Genomic DNA, 22,143 nt, shown 5'->3' on the forward strand with positions numbered 1-22,143 from the left:
TGAACAAATATCTTTTATGAACAATAATTCTATTAATATTGCTTGCCTCCAGGAAACTCATTTAACCCAAAATCAACAAATGAAGTCTCTGGGATATACTATCCTGAGAAAAGATAGATCTTCAGAGAGAAAAGGAGGTGGTGTAGCTTTATTAGTTAATAACAATATAAAATTTTGTGGCATCAATTTTCCAGATTTTGAAAATGATGTTGATGTAATTGGTATAAGTGTTAGGCTGAATAATTTAAAAACCTACATAATAAGCTTTTATAACCCTAATGGCCAAACTACAGATGCCAAGCATTTCTTTAATTATATAAATAATTCTAATATGTTAAAAAATATCATTATTTGTGGTGATTTCAATGCCCACAGCCTTTTGTGGGGGAATAAGCCAGCAAATAAAGCTGGTAAATTTATTGAGCATATTACTTCAAATAATAATGAATTAGCTGTTGCTACCCCTCCAAACCTGAATACTTATTTCAACCCCAAAAGTGGCAATTTCTCCACAATTGACCTACAAATTGTGTCTTTAAATTTTTTGAACAAAATTTACATAAATAATATTGATAGTCTATGTACAGACCACTTTGCTATAGTTTGCTCCCTAAATGAACCTGCTGAAACTTTATCTCATACATCCAAATATATCAACACTAAAGCAAATTAGTCTATTTTCCAAAATAAGATAAATGATGAAATTACAAGTTTCACCCAAAGTTCATGCATTTCTAACACAACAGTTGACACACATGCTGAAGCGTTGACATCTTTACTAATAAATACAGCTAATCATGCTATCCCCAGGACAACACCTAAGAAAACATTCCCGAAACAAATTCCTAAAACATGGTGGAGAAATGAGTGTCTAAATAAATGGAGGATAAAAAAGGCAGCTAGGACAGAATTCATAAAAAAACCAACACCTACTATATATTTAAAAAAAATTACAAGTAGAATTTAATCTAAAAAGGACTATAATAGATGCTAAATATAAATACTGGAATAATTTTGCAAATAATCTCTCCAGAGAAACAAATGAGCCAATTATACATAAAGTCATAAGCTACATATGTGGGAAAAAGACTTCTCCCAACCCACTCCAGTATGAGCTTATACATAATAATACCCATTATGACAATGATAATGAAAAGGCTAACCTATTTGCAACTCTTTTTGTTAATAAGCTAACATCAAATAATCAAAGCAAACTGTCCACAATTCCTATGAACCCTAGTTACCAACCACGCCCAGGATCCGAGTACATAACTAATCGATTTTCAATCCAGGAATTGAATAATGCAATACATCATATTAGGTCCAAAACTAGCAGTAGCTATGACAATATACACCCTACATGGATAAAGAATCTCACACCTTCATACAAACAAGAGCTGCTAAATTGTTATAATCACGCTTGGGCATCTTCTAGGTTCCCCAATATATGGAAATGTTCGTCCCTCCTACCAATCCTAAAGAAAAATAAACCAAAAGATAACCCTGAGTCTTATAGGCCCATAATGATTACACCTATGATGGGGAAAATAATGGAGAAAATAATTTATCACATACTCCTCTGGTTTGCTGAGAAAAATAACATGATTCCAAACATTCAAACTGGATTTAGGAAATATCACTCCTCAACAGATGCTTTCATTTTGCTAACAAATGCAATAAATGAATCTTTGTCAAAAAATAATATACTAGTGGCAGCTTTCCTTGATTTTGAAGGAGCTTATGACAATGTGAACCACCAAATCCTTTTAAATAAACTTGCAAACCTTTGAGTACCTCCTAAGCTAATATCCTTTATTAAATCCTTCATAGAAGTGCGAAGTTTCATTGTTTGTGTTAGTTCAGCCTCTTCACCCCAAAAGACAATATCCAAAGGCCTACCTCAGGGAGCAGTCCTCAGTTGCCTCCTTTTTGCCCTATATCTCTGGGACATGAACCTACCCCACACTAATCTACAATATGCTGATGATCTGGTGCTATGGTCATCTGGCAACACCTTTCAGATAGCACAGTCAAATCTGCAAAAGTCACTTTTCCAGTTTGAAAAATTCTCTCAACATTCCCGATTTACCCATTGCACCCACCAAGTCAAAAATAATCCAATTTCACCGGAAGCGAAACCATGTTAATGCTAAACTAACTCTAAATAAAACAACTATTCCAGAAGATAATAATATTAATTACCTAGGTCTCATGCTTGACCAAAAACTTCATTTCTACCTCCACATTTCAAACACAATAAAAATTTTTTATAGAAAAGCAAATATACTAAAAAGACTTCTTTCCACACCCTGGGGTTGTAAGGAGAAAACCTTACTCCAGTTTTATAAATCATATATAAGACCCCATATTGACTATGGGCTCATTGTCTATGGTGCATGTGCACAGACCCAGATGCAAAAAATTTAAACAACACAAAATGATATAATACGTCTCATATTTGGTATTAGGAAACCCACAAGCAACAATTTTCTTCTTATGGAGAGTGGATTAACAACAATAAGGCAGAGACGTAGCTTTCTCTTGATAAAACATCTTACAAAAATTGAATCAAATAGCACACACACGTTATATAATTGGTCAAGAAATCCAGCCATGTATAGAGGTATTGCAGATGAGTATGCCACTATTCAAAAGAAGGTCCCTGTACCAGCAAAGTCTACTGCACCTACTTTCCCCCCAGCCCCCCCATGGACGTGGTGATTTCCCATAATAAATACTGACTTTTCAAAATGGAATAAAGATTTAACCCCCATTGCTTTTGTCCAGAAAAAATTTGCAGAACTTAATACAATTACCAATAAAAATCACTTTCAAATATTTGTTGATGGGTCAAAAATGAATGAGAAGGTTGCAAGCGGTGTTTTCCTTCCTCACCTGAAAATTGCAATGGGCGAGAGATTATTTAATAATTTATCTATATTGTCTACTGAGTTAAATACCATAATCATGGCATTAGAACACCTTAAGCAAAACCAACCTTTGATTGAAAATTTGAATAATATTATCATATATTCCGACTCTTTATAAAGCCTTGAGTTGCTGGCCTCAGCTCCTCAATATAAGTTTGACATTGACACTTATCATTGTCTCAGTATTATTGATAATCTTGCTTCAAGTGGCATAAAAACTTACTTTCAGTACATTCCTAGCCACTCTGGCATAAGTGGTAATCATCAGGTTGATGAAATAGCAAAAAATGCTATAAATATTGACCAGCCAAGTGGGAGACCAATCCCAATTAGAGATATTTCCCAATAAGTATCTTTCTAAAAATTTCCCCCTTTCTAATATTTCCCCCTTTCCCAATAAGTATCTTTCTAAAATTTTTCATAGAATTCGTTCTGGAACAAATGGACTAAATTTCCTTGCATTCTCATATAAGCTTTCTAATTCAAGTGGTTCAATTCCCCTGTCCCCTCTTTGCAGGCATTGTAATATGAATAATGAAACAATTGACCATTACCTATTTGAATGTAATATGCTGACGTCTGCACAACATACCTTGCTTTGTAAACTGTTAAAATACTTCAAACACCACAAAATCCCACTATCAACCAAGAGCCTAGCCAGCTATACCTGCACACAGAGCGTAGAAATCGACATCTATCATCTTATATTTGAACTCCTAGAGTCGAAAGATCTGCTGAAAGATATCTGAATATATCTAATAAATATGAGGCAATCAAGCCAGTAGCTCTGTAGCCCACAGAGTGAAGCAAAAGGAAAAGGGCTAAATAGTTTTACTGAAAAGCCCGCCTGCTGTTAAATAGAGGAAGAAGAAGAACAGTTGAAAATAAACTCTTTGAAGAAACACTTACTGCAATCTGTCAACATTTTTGAACAAAGGCTGTGTGCTGATAAGTCCTTGAGGGAGTGTAAATTTGACTAGGAAGCTACTGATAAACTAACTGCACCCAGTCACTAAACAATGCTGAAAACAACTTCAATTGTCAACTCTGGAGCTTCACAAGGAGAAATTCTGGTAAATTAGGAGCAGTTAATTGACCTATAAATACAGTGAACATACCACTTAATGTCAATTTTTATGCTCTTTCAGAATATAATAATTGCTTTTCATGCAAATTCAATTTTAAGCCCTTTTAGGACCCTTGAAAATAATTATTTCTTACTATAGTTTTTGGATATAAAAATGGGTTTAAACATTTGTTTCAAACTTACTATTTCATTTTAAATGCATATTGTACATGTTGGATAATTCATAAACATTGATTTGTCAAGGCTAAGTTGATTAAAATTAAATCAAAACAATTTTGCCATATTTTCTTCTTATTCTGTTAGGCCACTTAAAAAATTCCATTTCACCTATGTCAGAAATATTAAAGACAACAGAAAAAAATTGGCAGATATGTTTAGAGAAATTGTTTATGATTCTTTATATGACTTTAATTCTGACATATCAATGCTTGTGGATTAGGTAAATTTCTAGGTGGCACTATAATTTAGCTAGGATGAAAGTAAAAACATCATTTGATGCCCCTTTTTATGCTCTTTCATAATGCAATAATCACTTCTGTCACAAATTGCATCTTGACCCCTTAAAGGGGCCCTGAAGGTATTTTATAAAAAAAAGCATCAAATGATGTTCCACTTTCATCCTAGCTAAATTATATGACCCACTGCAAACTTACCTTGAACTTTACCCCCCTCTAGCCCCCTAATGTGGAAATATATACCCTGAATTGGCGACAGCAAAGTTTTGAATTGCAAAGTTTAGTTCTATTATTGTTGATGGCATTTGAAAAACTTGAAATGGTAGGAAAACAGTTTGAATTGAAAATCAAGTTTTTTGTAGGTTAGGTTATATCTTCTTTGTGTGGTTAAATATTGAAATAACTTTGGGGCCCCTTTAAGAGCTCAAGATGCAATTTGCAACAGAAGCAATTATTGTATTATGAAAGAGCATAAAAAAAAGGTATCAAATGATGTTTTCACTTTCATCCTAGCTAAATTATAGTGCGACCTAGAAAATTACCATGGATTAAAAGCTAGCTTATAACTTTAACAAAATAGATTTTATAATGAAGTTGAAAATTTGAAACCAATGTTTTAAACCTGGTAACATTCTACTTTAGCTATTTTTGGCCATCTTGGAAAGGGTTTAGGTTAAAAAAAAAAATAAAACTTTCAGGGATGGGTCTACAGGCTAAAGCATGGGTAAATTTTTACCAAATCATATTGACTTACAAATAAAATGAATATACCACTCAATGCCTTTTTTTATGCTCTTTCCAAATATAATAATCATTTTTGTTGGAAATGAATTTTACCCCTCCCCCTATATATACCAATTCAAGGTATGTATTTGCACATTAGAGGGGGTGGGGCAAATTTTATTTCTGGTGTAAATGGGAGGTAAGTTTAAACTTTACTCCCACCCCCCTAACGTGCAAATATATACCCTGAATTAGTATATAGGCTAGGGGTGGGGGTAAAATACATTTTCAACAAAAATGAGTATTGTAATTGGAAAGAGCATAAAAAAGGCATTGAGTGGTATATTCACTTTATTTGTAAGTCAATAATATGATTTGGTAAAAATTTACCAAAATATGTCCTGGGAAGGTATTTTGAAGCACCTGCCTTCACTCCTTCTCTCTCTAAAGGGTCCTGAAATTTGCCTACATGACAGGTCTATATACCTATTGCAATTTTGACAAAACAACATTTTACCTTAATTTTCAGTTATTACTTTCTTTTTCTCTGGCTTTAGTTCTGAAAATGCAATTGCTGTTAGGTCTATTTGAGTAGAATTTTACGCCATATCAATGTTTATTTTAAAAATTTAGGAAATGTAGTTGCATATCTTTAAAACATTATAAATTGGGATTGAGCAAAGTTGTGAAGCTGAAAACAATTTTGTTTTTCATCATTTAAGCAGAAAATCTATTTTTCAAGGTTTCACTTTATAACACACAGATTTTTAAAGGTCATCAGAGGTCAGGACCCTCTAGAGGGAGAAGAAGTGGAGGTAGGTGGTTCAAATTACCTTCCTGGAATATACTTTAGCCTGTAGACCTATACCTGAAAGTTTCATCTTTCTGAGCTAACTCCTTTCTAAGGTAGCCTAGCCAAAAGTAGCTAGGTTAAAGTAAACCTTAACCTTACTATACCCAAAACCATAGATAGAAATGGTCATTTTCAAGGGTCCAGAAAAGGTTTAAAATTAAAATTCCAAAAAATCAGCCTATTATAATATTCAGAAAGAACATAAAAATGGCATCAAGTGATATGATCACTATTTTTAGGTCAATTTTATAAACTGGTCCTTATTTACCTAAATCCTTACAATGCTCTAAATTAAAAGTTGGTAAAATTCTACTTTAGCTACTTTTGGCCATCTGGGAATGGGTTTAGGTTAGGAAAATGAAACTTTCAGGTATGGGTCTACATGCCGGTAAAATTCTACTTTAGTTACTTTTGGCTACCGTATCTTGGAAAGGGGTTGGGTTAGGAAAATGAAACTTTCAGGGATGGATGTACATGCTAAGGTTTGTCCCGGGAAGGTACTTTGAAGTACCTACCTCCACTCATCCCCCCCTCTATATAATGGTAAATTACTGCACATTACTAGTTGTTTTCAACTCATATTTCATCCTATATTGCTATCATAAATATAAATCACTGCTGACCTTACACAACTTCTGCTTTTAACCTTGTTCATTAAAATATATTCCAAAATCCTATTTAAATCCTAATCCATTTAATTTTCAACCTATGCTGACTTTCTTTATGGTATATGAAACCAGGTTTGTTATGATGTCACACTTTCCTTATCAGAAACCCTTACCTTTAAGGGTAGCAGGCACATGCCAAACAACTCTGTTGATAAGATCATTTAAACTGTATTAATTAGGGAAAGGATTTGACAAGAGAGACCAGTAAAAATGACCTAATCCTTTTTAGAGGACAAATCATGTCATGGGAAGATGTTTTTGAAATTCCCCTTCCACCCAAACTTAAAATTTTCTAAAATTATATTTTATAATCTAATTAAATATTTTTTAAGCACTACAGTATACATTTCTCATACTATCAGAATCGACTTCAGAGGACATGTTATATCACAGGAAGAGGCTTTGAAAATCCCCCGTCCCCCCAAACACAAAAGTTTCTAAAATTCAGCTTTAGATGCTTTTAAAATATTTCTAAAGCGCTAAGACATAGAGAGCTAAACACACCAGAAGCGACTTCAGAGGACACGTTATATCACGGGAAGATTGTTTTCAAATCCCCCTTCCCCCCAAACTCAAAATTTTCCAAAATTCTACTTTAGAAGCTTTTAAAATATTTCTAAAGCACTAATAGATAGAGTGCTAAAAACATCAGAATCGACTTCAGAGGACATGTTATATCACGGGAAGATGTTTTGAAAATCCCCCTTCCCCCCAAACTCAAAATTTTCCAAAATTCTACTTTAGAAGCTTTTAAAATATTTCTAAAGCACTAATAGATAGAGGGCTAAAAACATCAGAATCGACTTTAGAGGACACGTTATATCACGGGAAGATGTTTTGAAAATCCCCCTTCCCCCCAAACTCAAAATTTTCCAAAATTCTACTTTAGGAGCTTTTTTAAATATTTCCAAAGCACTAATAGATAGAGCGCTACAAATATCGGAATCGACTTTAGAGGACAAATTATGTTATGGGAAGATGTTTTTGAAATCCCCCTTCCCCCCAAACTCAAAATTTTCAAAAATTCTACTTTAGGAGCTTTTAAAATATTTCTAAAGCACTAATAGATATAGTGGTAAAAAAATAATAATCTACTTAAGAGGACACGTTATATAACGGAAAGATGTTTTTTAAATCCCCCTTCCCCCCAAACTAGAAATTTTCAAAAATTCTACTTTAGAAGCTTTTAAAATATTTCTAAAGCACTAATAGATAGAGGGCTAAAAAAATCTGAATCGACTTCAGAGGACACGTTATATCACGGGAAGATGTTTTGAAAATCCCCCTTCCCCCCAAACTCCAAATTTTCCAAAAATCTACTTTAGAAGATTTTTAAATATTTTCAAAGCACTAATAGATAGAGCGCTACAAATATCGGAATCGACTTTAGAGCACAAATTATGTTATGGGAAGATGTTTTTGAAATCCCCCTTCCCCCCAAACTCAAAATTTTCCAAAAGTCTACTTTAGAAGCTTTTAAAATATTTCTAAAGCTCTAAGACATAGAGTTTTACAAACATCAGAATCGACTTCATAGTAAAAGCTATATCTCGGTAATAGTTTTTGAGAATCTCCCGTCCCACCAAACTCAATATTTTCCCAAATTCTACATCTGAATCATTTTCGACATTTCTAAAGCACTAGTAGATGCAGTGCTAAAAACCTAAAAATAGAATATAGAGCGCACGGTATTTCACGGGCCGAGGTTTTAAAAATCTCCCTTCCTCCCAAACTCAAAATTTTCCAAAATTATACTTTAGAAGCTTTTAAAATATTTTCAAAGCACTAATAGATAGAGCTCGACAAAGATCAGAATCGACTTCATAGGATACATTATTTAACGGGAAGATATTTTTGAATTCCCCCTTCCCCCCAAAATCAATATTTTATAAAAGTCTATTTTAGAAGCTTTTAAAATATTTCTAAGGAGATCATAGATAGAGCGCTAAAAACATCAGACTCAACTTTTAAGTCCATCTCTCACAACGGGAATTTTCTTAGAAAATCTCTTGTCCCCCCAAACTCAAAAATTTTCCAAAAATATACATTAGGAGATGTCTCGATAATTATTTATAGTTCGTAGATACAGTATTAAAACATCAGACACGACGTCTGATGACACATTATATCAAGGGACGAGGTGTTGGAAATCCCCCTTCCCCCCAAACTCAAAATTTTACTTTAGAAGCTTTTTAAATATTTCTAAAGCGCTAAGACATACAGCGCTACAAACATCAGAATCAACTTTAGAGGACAAATTTTGTTATGGGAAGAAGTTTTTTAAATCCCCCTTCCCCCCAAACTCAAAATTTTCTAAAATTCTACTTTAGGAGCTTTTTAAATATTTCAAAAGCACTTAAGACATAGAGTGCTAAAAACATCAGAATTCACTTCAGAGGACACGCTATATCACGGGAAGAGGTTTTTTAAATCCTCCTTCCCCTCAAACTCAAAATTTTCCAAAATTTTACTTTAGAAGCTTTTTTAAATATTTCTAAAGCGCTAAGACGTAGAGCGCTACAAACAGCAGAATCAACTTTAGAGGAAAAATTATGTTGTGGGAAGATGTTCTTGAAATCCCCCTTCCCCCCAAACTCAAAATTTTCTAAAATTCTACTTTAGAAGCTTTTAAAATATTTCTAAACCACTAATAGATAGAGTGTTAAAAACATCAGAATCAACTTCAGAGGACACGGTATATCATGGGAAGAGGTTTTGAAAATCCCCCTTCCCCCCAAACTCGAAATTTTCTAAAATTCTACTTTAGGAGCTTTTTAAATATTTCTAAAGCGCTAAGACATAGAGCGCTACAAACATCAGAATCATCTTGAGAGGACAACTTATTTCCCGGGAAGATGTTTTTTGAATCCCCCTTCCCCTCAAACCCAAAATTTTCAAAAATTCTACTTTAGGAGCTTTTAAAATATTTCTAAAGCACCAATAGATAGAGTGCTAAAAACATCAGAATCGACTTCAGAGGACACGGTATATCACGGGAAGAGGTTTTGAAAATCCCCCTTCCCCCCAAACTCAAAATTTTCTAAAATTCTACTTTAGAAGCTTTTAAAATATTTCTAAAGCACTAATAGATAGAGTGTTAAAAACATCAGAATCAACTTCAGATGACTCTTTGTATCACGGGATGAGGATTTTAAAATCCTGCTTCCCCCCAAACTCAAAATTTTCAAAAATTTTATTTTAGAAGCTTTTAAAATATTTCTAAAGCACTAATAGATAGAGTGCTAAAAGCATCAGAATTAACTTCAGAGGACACGTTATATCATGGGAAGAGGTTTTGAAAATCCCCCTTCCCCCCAAACTCAAAATTTTCCAAAATTATACTTTAGAAGCTTTTTTAAATATTTCTAAAGCGCTAAGACATAGAGCGCTACAAACCTCAGAATCAACTTTAGAGGACAAATTATGTTATGGGAAGAAGTTTTGAAAATCCCCCTTCCCCCCAAACTCAAAATTTTCCAAAATTCTACTTTAGAAGCTTTTAAAATATTTCTAAAGCACTAATAGATAGAGTGTTAAAAACATCAGAATCGACTTCAGAGGACACTTTATTTCACGGGATGAGGTTTTTAAAATCCTCCGTCCCCCCAAACTCAAAATTTTCCAAAATTCTACTTTAGAAGGTTTTTAAATATTTCTAAAGCACTAATAGATAGAGTGCTAAAAACATCAGAATCGACTTCAAAGGACATGTTATATCACGGGAAGAGGTTTTTACAATCCCCCTTCCCCCCAAACTAAAAATTTTCCAAAATTCTACTTTAGAAGCTTTTTAAATATTTCCAAAGCACTAATAGATAGAGTGCTAAAAACATCAGAATTGACTTCAGAGGACAAATTATGTTACGGGAAGATGTTTTTGAAATCCCCCTTCCCCCCAAACTCAAAATTTTCAAAAATTCTACTTTAGGAGCTTTTTAAATATTTCAAGTGCGCTAAGACATAGAGTGCTAAAAACATCAGAATCGACTTCAGAGGACACGTTATATCACGGGAAGATGTTTTTAAAATCTCCCTTCCCCCAAACTCAAAATTTTCCAAAATTTTACTTTCGAAGTTTTTTAAATATTTCTAAAGTACTAACACCTAGTTTGCTAAAACATAAGCATCATAGTCGTATAAATCGTTAAAGTTCGTGTAGATGTTAATTAACTTCCCCGCCACGCCAATCTCAAAAATTGACAAAATTCCACTGTAGACGATTTTAAATAATCTCTACCGAAATCCGCGATAGAGCAAAAAGCATCAGACTTGACTTCAAAGGACACGTTATATCACGGGACGAGGTTTTTAAAATCCTCCTTCCCCCCAAACTCAAAATTTTCCAAAATTTTACTTTAGAAGTTTCTTTAAATATTTCTAAAGCGCTGAGACATAGAGCGCTACAAACATCAGAATCAACTTTAGAGGACAAATTATGTTATGGGAAGAGGTTTTGAAAATCCCCCTTCTCCCCAAACTCAAAATTTCCTAAAATTCTACTTTAGAATCTTTTAATATATTTCTAAAGCACTAATAGATAAGAGAGTTAAAAAGACTTTGACTGAGAATCGAGTTCAGTGGACACGTTATATCACGGGAAGAGGTTTTTAAAATCCTCCTTCCCCCCAAACTCAAAATTTTCCAAAATTCTACTTTAGAAGCTTTTAAAATATTTCTAAAGCACTAACAGATAGAGTGCTAAAAACACCAGAATCGACTTCAGAGGACATGTTTTTTAAATCCCTTCCCGTGATATAACGTGTCCTCTGAAGTCGATTCGGATGTTTTTAGCACTCTATGTCTTACCGCTTTAGAAATATTAAAAAACCTTCGAAAGTAAAATTTTAGAAAATTTTGAGTTTGGGGGGAAGGAGGATTTTAAAAACCTCTTCCCGTGATATAACGTGTCCTTTGAAGTCGATTCTGATGTTTTTAACACTCAATCTATTAGTGCTTTAGAAATATTTTAAAAGCTTCTAAAGTATAATTTTGGAAAATTTTGAGTTTGGGGGGAAGGAGGATTTTAAAAACCTCTTCCCGTGATATAACGTGTCCTCTGAAGTCGATTCTGATGTTTTTAGCACTCAATGTCTTAGTGCTTTATAAATATTAAAAAAACTTCGAAAGTAAAATTTTGGAAAATTTTGAGTTTGGGGGAAGGGAGATTTTAAAAACATCTTCCCGTGATATAACGTTATATCACGGGAAGAGGTTTTAAAAAAACATGTCCTCTGAAGTCGATTCTGATGTTTTTAGCACTCTATCTGTTAGTGCTTTAGAAATATTTTAAAAGCTTCTAAAGTAGAATTTTGAAAAATTTTGAGTTTGGGGGGAAGCAGGATTTAAAAAACCTCTTCCCGTGATATAATGTTTTTATAAATGTTTATATGAGTTATGCATACATATCGTGCATTCTTATAAAGTAGAATTTCGTAATTTTGGGAGTTTGGGGATTCAGGATATTTTCAAAGCAAATTCTCGTTATAAAGAGGGTTCTTGGTATTCGAGTCTTTGGTTTTTAGATCTCTTTCTACTAGTGCTTTAGACATATGTTAAAAGCTTTTAAAGTAGAATTTTGGAAAATTTTGAGTTTGGGGGGAAGGGGGATTTTAAAAACCTCTTCCTGTGATATAACTTGTCATCTTAAGTTGATTCTTATTTTTTTATCACTCTATCTATTAGTTCTTTAGAAATATTTAAAAAGCTACTAAAGTATAATTTTGGAAAATTTTGAGTTTCGGGGGACGGGGGATTTCCAAAACTTCTTCCCGTAACATAAATTGTCCTATAAAGTTGATTCCGATGTTTTTAGCGCTCTATGTCTGAGAGCTTTAGAAATATTTAAAAAAGCTTCTAAAGTAGAATTTTGTAAAATTTTGAGTTTGGGGGGAAGGGGGATTTGAAAAACCTCTTCCCGTGATATAACGTGTCCTCTGAAGTCGATTCTGATGTTTTTAACACTCTATCTATTAGTGTTTTAGAAATATTTTAAAAGCTTCTAAAGTATAATTTTGGAAAATTTTGAGTTTGGGGGGAAGCAGGATTTTAAAAACCTCTTCCCGTGATATAACGTGTCCTCTGAAGTTGATTCTGATGTTTTTAACACTCTATCTATTAGTGCTTTAGAAATATTTTAAAAGCTTCTAAATTAGACATGTTATATCACGGGAAGAGGTTTTGAAAATCCCCCTTCCCCCCAAACTCAAAATTTTCTAAAAATTTACTTTAGAAGCTTTTTACATATTTCTAAAGCACTAATAGATAGAGCGCTAAAATATAAGAATCGACTTCAAAGGAGAAATTATGTTACGGGACGATGTTTTTGAAATCCTCCTTCCCCCCAAACTAAAAATTTTCGAAAATTATACTTTAGAAGCTTTTTTAATATTTCTAAAGCACTAAGACATTGAGTGCTAAAAACATCAGAATCGACTTCAGAGGACACGTTATATCACGGGAAGATGTTTTTAAAATCCCCCTTCCCCCAAACTCAAAATTTTCCAAAATTTTACTTTCGAAGTTTTTTTAATATTTCTAAAGCGCTAAGACATAGAGTGCTAAAAACATCAGAATCGACTTCAGAGGACACGTTATATCACGAGAAGAGGTTTTTAAAATCCTCCTTCCCCCCAAACTCAAAATTTTCCAAATTTCTACTTTAGAAGCTGTTTTAAATATTTCTAAAGCGCTAAGACATAGAGCGCTACAAACATCACAATCATCTTTAGAGGACAACTTATATTATGGGAAGATGTTTTTGAAATCCCCCTTCCCCCCAAACTCAAAATTTTCTAAAATTCTACTTTATAAGATTTTAAAATATTTCTAAAGCACTAAGAGATAGAGTTATAAAAACATCAGAATCTTCTTCAGAGGACAATTTATTTCACGGGAAGAGGTTTGTTAAATCCTCCTTCCCCCCAAACTCGAAATTATCTAAAATTCTACTTTAGGAGCTTTTTAAATATTTCTAAAGCGCTAAGACATAGAGCGCTACAAACCTAAGAATCATCTTTAGAGGACAACTTATATTATGGGAAGATGTTTTTGAAATCCCCCTTCCCCCCAAACTCAAAATTTTCAAAAATTCTACTTTAGTAGCTTTTAAAATCTTTCTAAAGCACTAATAGATAGAGTGTTAAAAACATCAGAATCGACTTCAGAGGACACGTTATATCACGGGAAGAGGTTTTTAAAAGCCACGGTGTTGGGAATTATCCAAAACCAAATCCTGCCAGGGACATCAATTATCAGCGACTGTTGGAGGGCCTACGATTGCCTGGCTAGCCAGGGCTATCAGCATTTACACGTCAAACACAGCATAAATTTTGTTGACCCTGCAACAGGTGCTCACACACAAAACATCGTAAGACACTGGCATGACGTTCGAGACAATATACCCAGATATGGCAGAAGAGAAGAACATATGGAAGGATATCTGGCAGAGCACTATTTCAAAAAAAAAAATCAATCTCCTCGAGAATGCACCATTTCATGAAACATATATCGGAGCTTTATAACCCCAACTAATTTGTTTTTTATGGGTATTATTTATTAATTAATGTTTAAAATGTTGTAACAGAAAATTTGGCAATTTACGGTATCTAACCCCATTTGTTCTTAAAGCAATTCAGATGTTTTTGTCCAAATAGTTTAGTGTAGCAATCTTCATTCTTGAAGCTGCGAGACGTTATTAAAGTGTAAATAGGGAGGGGGAGAGAGGGGGCAGAAGTAAATATTTGACTATAGATTATTCGGTACTTGTGTATTATAAATAACCCACCAATATTCACGATATTTTTTTTTTTTTGTTAATTCTAATGAAGTAATTTAAAATTTTCTGAAAATTTAATAGTTTAGACAAAGATTTGTGCTCTTTATTGGCACATTAGGGGATGGGGGGGTAAATCAAAGTATATATTAAATGCATAGCCCAGCCCCGGTACCTTTTTCCCTCCCTAAACCAAAAAAAACAACAGTTTAAATATTTTAAACGCAATAAGAAATCATGCTTAGCAATCCATTTGTCTAACAGATACCCCTTTGTCTGGTTTCCTTGTACAGTCTATAGTGGTGGATTATTTATAATGCACAAGTACCAAATAATCTATATTCGTTTTGATTATTTTTTTTGGAGACCCCTTAACAATTTGAGTTGGGTAACCACATCAAACATATTCAAATAGTTTAATCCTATAATGTTGAAAAATTTTGCTTTTCTTTTTTACATCCGCAATTTAAAATATGTAAAAAATGTTGGAACTTATATAGAAATTTTCTTTCGAGGGTGCAAAGGTTAGTTGAAAGGAGATTTGATAGCAGGGGGTGGGCGGGGGCGGTGGTAAGCAACCTGGTCGCGGTGCCCCTGTTTATACTAATCTAAACTGACCATTTCGTTGAAATGTTTTGCACCGGAATAATACTCTAAAATCTGGTTGATAAATTGCCTGTCTAACAAATTTGTCTGAGTTTCGTAAAAGGGGGAAACAGGGGGCGGGCGGGGGCGGGGGTCAGCAACCTGCTCGCGGTGACGCTGCTTATACTAATCTAAACTGACCATTTCGTTGAAACGTGTTGCACCAGAATAATACTCTAAAATCTGGTTGATAAATTGCCTGTCTAACAAATTTGTCTGAGTTTCGTAAAAGGGGGAAACAACCCCTAAAAGTAATAGATTTTAATAAAACTCATACCATCAAATTTGTGGTTCTTGGCGAATACCAGCCGGAAAATCCCCCCCCTCCACGGGAAATACCCTCACGGAAAATCCCCCCTCCCCCGCAAAAAATACCCCCGTGGAAAATAAGGCTTTTCAAATTTCAAATTATCTACCAGATTTTGAAGGGGGAATGGGATGAATGGTAAGGGGGATTTCAAAAACTTTGAATGACCTTTAAAAATTTGTGAGTTATAGCAATGGAACCTTGCAAAATAGATCTTCTGTTTAAAAGTACAACAAATTTGTTTTCAGCTTCAAAACTTTGCTCAATCCCAACTTATAAGGTTTTAAATGTATGCAAATACATTTCCTAAATTTTGGAAATAAAACATTTGATATGGCTTAAAATTCAGTTCAAATAACTGAAATTGTGTTTTCAGAGCTAAAGCCAGAGAAAAAGAAACTGATAACTAAAAATTAAGGTAAAATGTTGTTTTGTCAAAATTTCAATGGGTAAGGGTGTTTTCAAGAATATTGTCCCAGAATATAAATTGTTTTATAAAGCCGGGTAAGATGCAGGCAGCGCTATGGTTCTTTATGCTTTACTAGTATTTAAAAAAAGCTTCGAAAGTAGTCATTCTGAAATATTTTTCTTTGGGGGGAAGGGGGATTACAAGAACCACTTCACGTGACATAATTTGTCCTCTAAAGTTGATTCTGGTGTTTGTAGCGCTCCATGTCTTAGCGCTTTAGAAATATTTAAAAAAAACTTCGAAAGTAAAATTTTGGAAAATTTTTAGTTTGGAGGAAGGGGGATTTCAAAAACATCTTCCCATAACATAATTTGTCCTCTGAAGTCGATTCCGATATCTGTAGCGCTCTATCTATTAGTGATTTTGAAATATTTAAAAATCTTCTAAGGTAGAATTTTGGAACATTTTGAGTTTGGGGGGACGAGGGATTTCAAAAACAACGTCCTGTAATATAAATTGTCTTCTGAAGTCGATTCTGATGTTTTTAGCACTATCTATAATTTCCTTTTAAATATTTAAAAAGCTTTTAAAGTAGAATTTTGGAAAATTTTGTGTTTGGGGGGACGGGGGATTTTAAAAGCCTCTTCCCGTGATATAACGTGTCCTCTGAAGTCGATTCTGATGTTTTTAGCACTCTATTTATTAGTGATTTAGAAATATTTTAAAATCTTCTAAAGTAGAATTTTGGAAAATTTTGAGTTTGGGGGGAAGAGGGGTTTTCAAAACCTCTTCCCGTGATATGACTTGTCCTCTGAAGTCGAATCTGATGTTTTTAGCACTCTATCTATTAGTGCTTTAGAAATATTTTAAAAGCTTCTAAAGTAGAATTTTGGAAAATTTTGAGTTTGGGGGGAAGGGGATTTTCAAAACCTCTTCTCGTGATATAACATGTCCTCTGAAGTCGATTCTGATGTTTTTAGCGCTCTATCTATTAGTGCTTTAGAAATATTTAAAAACCTTCAAAAGTAGAATTTTGGAAAATTTTGAGCTTGGGGGGACGGGGGATTTAAAGAGCATCTCTCCGTAAAACAATTTGTCCTCTGAAGTTGATTCTGATCTTTTTAGCGCTCTATCTATTAGCGCTTTAGAAATATTTTAAAAGCTTCTAAAGTAGAATTTTGGAAAATTTTGAGTTTGGGGGGAAGGGGGATTTTCAAAAAATCTTCCCTTGATATAAAGTGTCCTCTAAAGTCTATTCTGTTTTTTTTAGCACTCTATAAATTAGTGCTTTAGAAATATTTTAAAAGATTCTTAAGTAGAATTTTGGAAATTTTTTTGTGGGGGGGCGGCGAATTTCCAAAACCTCTTCCTGAGATAAAAAATGTCCCCTGAAGTCTATTCTGATGCTCTTAGCACTCTATCTATGAGTGCTTTAGAAATATTTTAAAAGCTTCTAAAGTAGAATTTTGGAAAATTTTGAGTTTGGGGGGAAGGGTGATTTTCAAAACCTCTTCCCGAGATATAACATGTCCTCTAAAGTCGATTCTGATGTTTTAGAAATCTATGTATTAGATCTTTAGAAATATTTTATTAGCTTCTAAAATAGAATTTTGGAAAATTTTCAGTTTGGGGGGAAGGGGGATTTTAAAAACCTCTTCCCGTGATATATAGTGTCCTCTGAAGTCGATTCTGATGTTTTTAGCACTCTATCTATTAGTGCTTTAGAAATATTTTAAAAGCTTCTAAAGTAGAATTTTGGAAAATTTTGAGTTTGAGGGGAAAGGGGATTTCAAAAATATCTTCCCATAACATAATTTATCCTCTGAAGTTGATTCTGATGTTTGTAGCGCTCTATGTCTTAGCGCTTTAGAAATGTTTAAAAAAGCTTTGAAAGTAAAATTTTTGAAAATTTTGAGTTTGGGGGAAGGGGGATTTTAAAAACCTCTTCCCATAATATAACGTATCCTCTGAAGTCGATTCTGATATTTTTAGCACTCTATCTATTAGTGCTTTAGAAATATTTTAAAACCTTCACAAGTAGAATTTTGGAAAATTTTTAGTTTGGGGGGAAGGGGGATTTCAAAAAAATCTTCCCATAACATAAATTGTCCTCTACAGTTGATTCTGGTGTTTGTAGTGCTCTATGTCTTAGCGCTTTAGAAATATTGAAAAAATCTTCGAAAGTAAAATTTATTTTTTGGGGGAAGGGTTATATCAAAATCCTCTTCCCGTTATATGAAGTGTCCTCTGAAGTCGATTCTGATGTTCTTATCAATCTATGTATTAGTAATGTAGAAAAAAATAAAAAGATCCAGAAGAAGTCTTTTAGAATATTTTGAGTTTGGGCAGAAAGGGGATTTCAAAAACATCTTCCCGTAACATAATTTGTCCTCAGAAGTCGATTCTGAGGTTTTTAGAACTCTATCTATTAGTGCCTTAGAAATATTTTAAAAGCTTCTAAAGTAGAATTTTGGAAAATTTTTAGTTTGGGGGAAGGGAGATTTTAAAAACATCTTCCCGTGATATAACGTGTCCTCTGAAGTTGATTCTGATGTTTTTAGCACTCTATCTATTAGTGCTTTAGAAATATTTTAAAAGCTTCTAAAGTAAAATTTTGGAAAATTTTGAGTTTGGGGGAAGGGTGATTTTAAATACCTCTTCCCGTGATATAACGTGTCCTCTGAAGTCGATTCTGATGTTTTTAGCGCTCTATGTCTTAGCGCTTTAGAAATATTTAAAAAGCTCCTAAAGTAGAATTTTAGAAAATTTTGAGTTTGGGCGGAAGGGGGATTTCAAAAACATCTTCCCGTAACATAATTTGTCCTCTGAAGTTGATTCTGATGTTTTTAGCACTCTATCTATTAGTGCTTTAGAAATATTTTAAAAGCTTCTAAAGTAGAATTTTGGAAAATTTTGAGTTTGGGGGAAGGGGGATTTCAAAAACCTCTCCTGTGATATAAAGTATCCTCTGAAGTTGATTCTGATGTTTTTAACTCACTATTTTTTTGGGCTTTAGAAATATATAAGAAGATTCGAAAGAATATTTTTAGGAAATTTTGAGTTTTGGCGGAAGGGGTATTTCAAAAATATCTCCCACTAATATAATTTGTTCTCTCAAGTTGATCGTGATGTTTGTATCACTATCTGTCATAGTGGTTTATATATATTTAAAAAAGCTTCTAAAGTAAAATTTTGAGTTTGGGGGGAAGGAGGATTTTAAAAACCTCTTCCCGTGATATAATGTGTCCTCTGAAGTTGATTCTGATGTTTTTAGCACTCTATGTCTTGGCGCTTTAGAAATATTTAAAAAGCTCCTAAAGTAGAATTTTAGAAAATTTTGAGTTTGGGGGGAAGGGTAATTTGAAAAAGCTCCTAAAGTAGAATTTTAGAAAATTTTGAGTTTGGGCAGAAAGGGGATTTCAAAAACATCTTCCCGTAACATAATTTGTCCTCAGAAGTCGATTCTGAGGTTTTTAGCACTCTATCTATTAGTGCCTTAGAAATATTTTAAAAGCTTCTAAAGTAGAGTTTTGGAAAATTTTGAGTTTGGGGGAAGGGGGATTTTAAAAACCTCTTCCCGTGATATAACGTGTCCTCTGAAGTTGATTCTGATGTTTTTATCACTCTATCTATTAGTGCTTTAGAAATATTTTAAAACCTTCTAAACTAAAATTTTGGACAATTTTGAGTTTTGGGGGAAGGTGGATTTAAAAAACAACATACCATAACATAAAGTATCCCCTAAAGTTGATTGTGATGTTTGTAATGATCTCTGTCTTAGCGCTTTAGAAATATTTTAAAAATCTTATGAAGTAGAATTTTGAGTTTGGGGGGAAGGAGGATTTTCAAAACCTCTTCCAGTGATATAACATGTCCTCTGAAGTCAAGTTTTTTTTTTTTAACACTCTGTCTATTATCGCCGTTGGAATTTCTACATCTATTATAAAGTTGTATTTTGGGATATTTGGAGTTTGGTTGGACGGGGTGTTTAAAAATAATATTCACATGACATAATTTGTACCCTCAAGATGATAGTGGGGTGTGTCGATCTCTATGTCTTAGTGGTTTAGAAATATTTAAAAAAGTTTCTAAAGTAGAAATTTTGAGTTTGGGGGGAAGGAGGATTTTAAAAACCTCTTCCCGTGATATAATGTGTCCTCTGAAGTTGATTCTGATGTTTTTAGCACTCTATGTCTTGGCGCTTTAGAAATATTTAAAAAGCTCCTAAAGTAGAATTTTAGAAAATTTTGAGTTTGGGGGGAAGGGGAATTTGAAAAACCTCTTTCTGTGATATAACGTGTCCTCTGAAGTTGATTCTGATGTTTTTAGCACTCTATGTTTTAGCTCTTTAGAAATATTTAAAAAGCTCCTAAAGTAGAATTTTAAAAAATTTTGAGTTTGGGGGGAAGGGGGATTTTAAAAACCTCTTCCCGTGATATAACCTGTCCTCTGAAGTCAATTCTGATGTTTTTAGCACTCTATGTTTTAGCGCTTTAGAAATATTTAAAAAGCTCCTAAAGTAGAATTTTAGAAAATTTTGAGTTTGGGGGAAGGGGGATTTTAAAAACCTCTTCCCATGATATAATGTGTCCTCTGAAGTTGATTCTGATGTTTTTAGCACTCTATCTATTAGTACTTTAGAAATATTTTAAAAGCTTCTAAAATAGAATTTTAGAAAGTTTTAAGTTTGGGTCGAAGTGGAATTTCAAAAACATCTTCCCATGACATAATTTGTCCTCTAAAAAGGATGGTCAATATCTACGAAATCATATTATTGAGTTAGGACAAAAGTGAATACACCATTTGATGCCTTTTTTTTATGCTGTTTATGAATATAATAAGCATTTCTATCGGAAATGAGTTTCAGCCCCCCCTATATAGGTCAATTCAAGGTTAGGTTAGGTTAGGTATAGCCTATATCGGGGGGGGGGGCTGAAATTCATTTCCGATAGAAATGCTTATTATATTTGTAATCAGCATAAAAAAAGGCATCGAATGGTGTATTCACTTTATTCCTAACTAGATAATATGATTTGGTAGATATTGACCAAAAGGATTAGGTTATTTTTACTGGTCTCTCTTGTCAAATCCTTTCCCTAATTAATACAGTTTAAATGGTCTTATCAACAGAGTTGTTTGACATGTGCCTGCTACCCTTAAGGGTAAGGGTTTCTGATAAGGAAAGTGTGACATCACAACAAACCTGGTTTCATATATCATAAAGAAAGTCAGCATGGGTTGAAAATTAAATGGCTTAGGATTTAAATAGGATTTTGGAATATATTTTAATGAACAAGGTTAAAAGTAGAAGTTGTGTAAGGTAAGCAGTGATTTATATTTATGATAGTAATATAGGATGAAATATGAGTTAAAAACAACTAGTAATGTGCAGTAATTTACCATTATATAGGGGGGGGATGAGTGGAGGTAGGTACTTCAAAGTACCTTCCCTGGACAAACCTTAGCATGTACATCCATCCCTGAAAGTTTCATTTTCCTAACCCAACCCCTTTCCAAGATAGCCAAAAGTAACTAAAGTAGAATTTTACCGGAAAAGTATTTGCATATCTTTAAAACCTTATAAATTGGGATTGAGCAAAGTTGTGAAGCTGAAAACAATTTTGTTATGCTTCATTTAAGCAGAAGATCTATTTTGCAAGGTTTCAATTCTATAACACACAGATTTTTAAAGGTCATCAAAGGTCAGGACCCTCTAGAGGGAGAAGAAGTGGAGGTAGGTACTTCAAAATACCTTCCCAGGACATAGGCTACTTTCGCCTGTAGACTTATCCCTGAAAGTTTCATTTTCTTAACCTAACACTTTTCTAAGATAGTCAAAAGTCGCTAAAGTAGAATTTTACCTAAAACTTAATATGGTAGCCTTGTGACTAGAGCTATAAAAAACAGTAGGCTAAAATGTACTACAATGGTATATTTATCTTTTAGATGCCTAGCAAATTGATATAATATTTCTAATCTAATCCTCTCCTATGTCTTTGGATGTGTATTTTACCCTACTTATAAGGACTATTTATAAACTAAACTCTCCCAGTAGGCCAGTTTACTCACACCCTTCAGATTCTGATATTTCTTCGATTTCCTTCCTAAACATTGGTAATGAAAATATTTTTAGTAGTTTAAAGCCGAGTTCAGGCACATTAGAATTTTGCAAAATCCAATCGGTGTTTTCTGGAATACTGGGACGTTAAGCTGCAATAAGTAGGACGTTAAGGGTAATGTAAATTGCTACTGTTGTTCCATTTTTCTGTTTCTGGGTACGTTTAAAAAGATAACA

General features: G+C 33.5%; 1 protein-coding gene across 2 annotated transcripts in view; it reads right to left on the reverse strand.

The window, feature by feature from the left end:
- The window catches only part of alpha-Cat (catenin alpha), a 110,179-nt gene extending 88,243 nt beyond the window's left edge, over window positions 1-21,936 (reverse strand). The window contains exon 1 of one of the 2 annotated variants that reach the window (XM_089106325.1): window positions 21,918-21,936. The gene's annotated coding sequence lies outside the window, so the exon portion shown is untranslated. Of the gene's footprint in view, window positions 1-3,839; window positions 3,978-21,917 lie in introns of those variants that run through there. The other variant, XM_089106324.1, reaches the window with a different exon arrangement.
- Window positions 21,937-22,143: the final 207 nt, after the last annotated feature.

This window comes from Artemia sp. Qi Xiang Cuo, chromosome 20, assembly GCF_049724085.1.
Source record: "Artemia sp. Qi Xiang Cuo chromosome 20, ASM4972408v1, whole genome shotgun sequence".
NCBI lineage: Eukaryota > Metazoa > Arthropoda > Branchiopoda > Anostraca > Artemiidae > Artemia > Artemia sp. Qi Xiang Cuo.